We start from the raw sequence: 7,181 nt of genomic DNA on the forward strand, positions 1-7,181 counted from the left end.
GTAAACATTAAGTTCTCACTGAAGGAATTCCTGACGTGGTGTTTCCAAGCCGGCTTGATTGAAGTTCAATTTACATTATCAACGACTTTTCCAGTTATTTCTGAGACAGGTTCTGCACTGGACAATGAGGTAATCAATCACTATAATGTAACATCTTCAGCCTTGAGATAAGAACAGGAACCCACAAACAAACACTAAGCAAACTGGTAACTGTGGGCTATTTATCTGTTTGGGTGTTCCTCTTATCATAATAAACAGAAGTCAAAGTGGAGAGGAGAATGTCTAGAAGATATGCCCTGAACAATTGCCTATCGATAGCTCGATAAATCTAATTTGCTCAGTCTTGATATTATTATTAATATAAAACATTATACAGTTTATGTAAAACATTATTCAGGGTTCCTCACTGTTCACCTTGGAGACCTGCTGCGGATATGGGTACGGCCCGGCGCGAGATTTACACCCTCTCCCCCGGATTTTCAAGGGCCAGCGAGAGCTCACTGGACGCCGCCGGAACTGTGACGCTTTCCAAGGCGCAGGCCCCTCTCTCGGTGCGAACCCATTCTAGGGCGCCCTGCCCTTCACAAAGAAAAGAGAACTCTCCCCAGGGCTCCCGCCAGCTTCTCCTGGATTGGTCACCTCACTGGACACCTTGCGGCGCCCGTCTCCACCGCTCCAGATTCGGGAGTGTGTGTAGAGAAGTGCTATGTGGCACATATCAGGCAGTGAGGCACTGATGCAAGATGTTATTGCAAAAAGAACAAAACAATTATTGAAAACCAAAAACAACAAACAAAACACAAAAATACACCCCACCAAACTCAATATATATCAGAATGGGGGGAACACCCTGCAACAAGCCAACACTAGTCGTAGTACAAGAGGTCTGTAACTACCTCCAACTCTCATCACCGATCCCCATCTTCTGAGAGCTTTATAGCTGTTCACTAGCATTATCATATATACCAATATTAACAATAACAATGAAACTTAAACAGATACCAAATACATGTTACTATAGACTACATTTAAGTGATTAATATACAAATTAACCTTTGAGATTAAATAATTACCAAAATATACCTGCCCCACCCAGAACAAGTGTGGTGTGTGTCCCTGGGACTGCTGGGCCACATAAAGAAATGACATGCACCCACGCACACAATTTCCATGCAGGTAAACAAAGATGGAACTGCCATCCCCTCAGCAACAAGTTCCAAAAATCTCTTCAACTTCCAAAACAAAGACAAAACTACCTCCATTGATAATAGTCTCTCCCTAACCATGCATTTAAAATAAACAAAGTAAGTGTCAAGGGCTGGGTGTGACAAATGTGCTGGAATTTAGATTTGGAGTCTGAAGTTCTAATCAGATTTTATTACGTGCATGGGAAAAAACTGCAGAACACAGGAACAGAAAGTATTCAACAAGTATAATGCTGTTTTTCCAAAGAGTTCAAGGAAGTACAAAGCTTTTATTCCTATTTTCAGACATACCTTCAAGGGGTTTGACATTTTACAAGCAGTGTCTGACTGGTCATCTAAATAACTATGATAGTAATTGCATTGGCATTCTAAAATAAGCCTACCCTACCCATCTCATCAATATTATTACAATTATTACTCATGAGTAATAATTATTATCCTCTGAATTGCCAGCTACATTTGGAAGGTAATTTGCCGATAACAAAGATAGGTTTGAAACAATTAAACCTTAATAAGAAACAAGTAGAGAATGTAAGTTGCTGATAAACTAAAAGGGAGTAAATGAGAAGTGAAAAGAACAGGTTCTCATAATTCATCTGAAAAGAATGCAGGCAAATTAATAGTTACTTACCAGAAACCTCCAGGGTAACAGCACACAAAGCACAGAATCACAAAATGATTTATATTTTCCTCCACACAAAGTGTTGCTTCCCTTATGCTTATTTTGTGTGTTTTGTATTTTATTTTCATTTAATTATAAAGACTGGGGGGTTTGATCATTCGAGAGAACTGAAACAGATACAGCAGGCTCTTGTTTACTGATATTCACCAATTATTCAATTGTAGATGGTACAAACAATTGAAAAAAAATCAATGTAGGTATTTTTTGATATATTTATTACCTTTTAATATACAATTCTTCTCTTCTACAACTTACTTATGTTTAACAAAAGGATTGGTACACAATGTTATTTCACTGTTCCTATCCATGCATCTATTCTCCTAAGATGTAGATTATTTAACTACAAATGCATTTATCTCTTTCTGATTTTTATTAGATTTAAATTTAGTTTTCTCTGTTTCAAAATACTTTTCTAAAATCTTTTTTTCTCAAGATATCATATCAATGTTCCTATCCATGTACCTATTCTCCTTGTGATAATGATGTAGTTCTTGTTAACTAGAGCTGAATTTATCTCGTTCTCTTTTTTAATTTTTTTATGGGACATATTTAACTTTAAAACTAGAGTGCGATCTCACACCATGGCATGCATTTTAAACATTCTGGGCATTTCCTGTTGGTCTCCCATTCACTTTTATTTGGACCACATAGCTGAGATTCAGACTCAGTGATGAATAAGTGCTGAAAATGTACTGGCACACCTACAGTGATAATATTGTGGGATTCAGTACAGTAAATGCAGATTTAGGGTTAAATTTATGTTTTAAAAAATCCTGAAAATCAGAGTAATATGTCAAGAGTGATTTGACTTTAATTTTCACAATTTTTCTTTTTTTTTTTCAGTTTTACTTTGTTTTGTCCTGGGCTCAATACCTTACTCTATTTTCATAAAAGTAATATGATGGAATGTACTGGAGCAGAAAAGTATTTTCTTTCTTTGAATGAGAACAGTATTTGTAAAATAAATGTTAAAATACATTTTTAAAAATTATAAGGAACTCCCTCTTTGCCCCTGTCAGCTGCCACCAACACCATATGCCCCGCCCACTCACCCACAAGAGAGAAAAAGACTTTAGACTTTAATAAATAAATAAACCATAAAGTTTATACAAATAACTTTCCATCTCTCCCCCAACCCCCCTCCAACGTCTCCTCCTGTGCCGCCCTATACTTTCCAAGTTCCCCGTTTTCAATCCCCTTGGAAGATGAGGAGAAATAGAGCTTGGTGGTACTCCTCTCTGGGGAGACAGAGCTTTCCTGGTGGGCTACTTGATTGATCTGGCAAATAGCATATGCTTTTTTTTTACAGGCACACAATACATTATACATCTGACCATATACATAACTGGAGGCCTGTAGTTACCACTAGAGAGTGCAATTGAGGCCTTTTCCCATTTTTGGGGGACCCAAACCAAGCATGGGGCCCCACCAATAGGATGATCCTCTACTGCCCCCTGGTGGTTTTTGAACCTTTTTGACCATTTGATTTGCCTTGCATGGGTGCATTCCAAGCCCTGAAGAGTGGTTAAAATGCGACTGAAATGGGACACAGCTAAACTGGCATTGTGGGGTTGAGTAGAGTAAGGGGTTAGGGTTTGCGGTTTCCCAAACTCGTGAAAATCAGAGTAGTGCATCAGAAGTGAGACAACTTCACTAATTTTCACGAAATTTTGAATTCAGTGTTTCAAGGTTTTTGGTAGCTTTATCCACTTAAATGGAAGTATATCCTGGAAGATCCACCACATTGTGATAAGGTCTGCTCTAGTACACTTTAGAGTTGATCCTTTGTAGCATCTCCAACAGTATCATTACAGTCATTACAGTGCAATTCCATATAGTTCATGCATATTTCTTTGTAAACAGTTTAAAGTATGTCTTAGGTTTGAAAGCAACCTACAATTAAAATTATAAAGCAGTACAGTGCACAGCAGTTATGCCTTACAAGGCCAATTACAGCTCTGCACATTGCAGAGCATGTAGGCCTTACAAAAACATTAAAAAGCAGCTTGATACAGAGCTTTACACACATGTATACAGTGCAAATAAACTATGCAACACACAAGTGTTCAACAGTTCATGCAGATGAGTGCAAATGAAAACAGTATCAGTCTAAACAGTATGTCTATCCAAATAATACTATCAAGACTGGTTCATGCTAGAGTTTAGATATTATACACGATTGTGGTATAGCTGGAAGGGATTAGCAAGAGTTTGAGAAGGACAATGTGAAGAATTGGTATACATTTGTGTAAAATCACAGCACATTTTAAATCACATCACATACATATATTTTTTATGTTAAACATGGCTGTGCAGGGCAGATATTTTCATTATACATTATTATAAAATCATAAGACATTTGAAATCACATCATACATATTTTTCTTATGTGAAGTATGGCTTTGCAGGCCAGATATCCATATAAGGAGACCAAATAAAGAGTGCAAATAAAAAGTGCAATATACAAGAAGTATTAAGATAAGTGCAAATGAAAACAAAAAAATGAAACAAGCAGGTTCAATTCAAGATGTCAAATCAAAATAATACAATCATGACTGGCTAATGCCAGAGTTTAGATATTATATACGATTATGGTATAGCTGGAAGGGATTTTACAGAGTTTTAGCAGACAAATGTGAAGAATTACACTATTTATGATTTTTAATCAGTCAGATACTTGGTAGACATTTGTATAAAACCACAAGACATTTAAACTCGCATCACACATAGGTGTTGTACTCTACACAGGGAGAAAGAGTCCGGTAAGTATGAGGGTCCATCTATTAGTCCAGCCACTCTGCATCAGCAGGCTCTGCCCCAAAGGACCTGCGGTTCACTCCACAGTGAAAGAGAATCTCTTCATGCACTTCAATGTCTCGGTTTGCGATCAAAAAGATGACGTCCTGCTCTTTTGCCTCAGTTGTCACTGTGTGCATGACTGTCCTGAGGTTCGAATTCTTCTTTGAGTGGTGGATGCATTATAAGAATCCTCCTAACTGTTGAGGAAAAGACTGAGCTATAGCAAAATATGGTTCATCTACTAGACACCAGAAGACAAGAAACAGGGAGATGTATTCCAAAAAAACTAATATAATTTCATTAGGAGGTAACACAACTAACTATAGCATAGATCCCTAACACCCATAAGAACCAGTAGAGATAACAGAAAGCAGCAAAGGACAAGATTCAGAATGATTACCCCCACCACAGAAAAATAGAAGAGAAAGATTCAGAGAGTAAATGAGAGAAAGGAGAAGAAATCAACAGACATGAAAGTTGTCCTTCCTGAAAAAAGCCCTTGCACAGGCTGGCCCAAAACAAATCCAACACAGCCTTTACTGAACCGAACAGGAAACTACCATTTATTGGGCACCCAATCAGTAGGAATTAAACAATATTCAGTTGGCCTTCTTTATCAAAAACAGTCTTTATAATCCACAAAAAGGAAAAGGAAAAACAAAACAAAATACTTTCACAAAAAGAGTCACTAAATCCCAAAATCCCTATGGCCATAGAAAAAAATATATGTATATGTACAGTCAACGCAGCTGCTCTTTCATAATGGTGGAAAGAAAAGGTTGGTCTCACCCAAATCCCAAGTATGTGCTGTGGAGAGGTTTCATCCTTGGGCATCTTCCACTTGAGTTTTCCAAATAAAATAAGTAAGGCCTGAAGAGCTATAACCCTTGCCCTGTGGATCCCTTTCAGCAATACAAATACATTTTTCCTCCTTTTAGCCTGTTCATTCCCCAAAGCCAGTAGGGGCTAGATCCCTCAGCACGACATGGACATCCAGTACGGTCATCTGGACGTCGTCACTAGGGGGAGCCCTGGAGTGGATGTTTAGCAGGACAGACGGGCGATGAGGGATGTTGAGCGGGATGTTGATCGGGATGTTGCCCTGGATGTCGTCAGTAGGGGGAGCCCTCGAGTGGATGTTGAGCAGGACGTTGTTGTTGTGCTAGATGTGAGCTGGGTGGAGGGCATGGTCTGGACGGACAGGAAAGTGGCCTGTACGTCAGCATCCAGCTCTAGCTGGATGAACATTGAAGCGACATGGATGTCTTGCGGAGAGCATATTTTGAATAATAATAATGGAGTTCACTATGAAGCGATCATCAATCAAATTATGACAGGGGTCCAATGACTATGTATTCTTTCTGTGATGATTATGCTCGAATTCAGGCTTGGCTGCACTGTTTTCTATGATTCAGGGAAGTGTTTTTAGGTTTTGTTTTAGGCAAAAATGACACTGAAGTCTTAAGATTTGTTACGTATGATTGTGTTATATATATATATATATATATATATATATATATAGTATAATAGTAAAGTACAATAAAAATAAAAGGTGGGTGAAAATGGAGTATAGGCAATTTCACTTCGTGACAATATCTCTTGAAACCTTAAACTTTGTTACTATATTCTATTGCAAGATAAACTATTTATTTTTAAATAAAAATACAAAACCCCACCAAAACAATAACAGCATTGTAACAAATACCAATAAATAGAAAAACAAAGTAAACACATAAATGTTCCCCAAAATAACTTCCCTGCTTTCAATAAAGACCTCCACCATGTAACAGCACATCCCTTGGTGGTTCTTCAGGATTTTTATCATGACCTAAAACAAGAACATTTCAATGAAAACTACCAAAATAAAAGTTTGAGATAAGAAATTGAGCTGTCGTCCCATTATTGCATTAGGTGTTGTTGATTACCATGGTGATGAATAGAACATTTACCTCATGACATGAAGTCGTCACCCTGTAATTACACATAGTCATCAATTAAACATAAAAAACATAAACATAACAAGCTTCATAATACTTTAAGACTAATTAAACAACAAAAATATATGAATTAGAGTAAAATAATAACCTACAGGTTTCCCCAGAAATCTGTAAACTACGAATCTGTGTCAGCCTCTTGAGCTGCAGGGACGTGCCAGGGTTCTTCCAAAGGAACATCCTTGGGGATTTTGTAATTTTTTATTATTATTATTCTTATTATTGTTATTTCTTGGCAGATGCTCTGATCCAACACTTACATCAGATTTTACCTGTCAGTTCCTGTTGGAAAATGTTATTTAACATATGTGAACACACACAGACATGAACAAAAAAAGCATACCTTTACATCTTCCTCTGTGACAAGGCCCTGAACTCCTTTGTCTGTAATTATTTGATGGAGTCTGTGGATAACAAAACAAAAAGCATACATTTTTACCCAAATATTCATGTACTTATACAATCTACACCTTGTACAGCCAGAAAATTGCCTTTAAAGAT

The 7,181-nt window shown here is 37.4% G+C and overlaps 1 long non-coding RNA gene across 1 annotated transcript in view; it reads right to left on the reverse strand.

Moving 5' to 3' along the window:
- The window catches only part of LOC136741760 (uncharacterized), a 3,517-nt gene extending 2,789 nt beyond the window's left edge, over positions 1-728 (reverse strand). Inside the window, exon 1 of the long non-coding RNA XR_010814404.1 lies at positions 415-728. This is a non-coding gene — a long non-coding RNA (uncharacterized LOC136741760). The remainder of the gene's footprint in view (positions 1-414) is intronic.
- Positions 729-7,181: the final 6,453 nt, after the last annotated feature.

The sequence above is a fragment of the Amia ocellicauda genome, unplaced genomic scaffold, assembly GCF_036373705.1.
Source record: "Amia ocellicauda isolate fAmiCal2 unplaced genomic scaffold, fAmiCal2.hap1 HAP1_SCAFFOLD_69, whole genome shotgun sequence".
Taxonomy (NCBI): domain Eukaryota; kingdom Metazoa; phylum Chordata; class Actinopteri; order Amiiformes; family Amiidae; genus Amia; species Amia ocellicauda.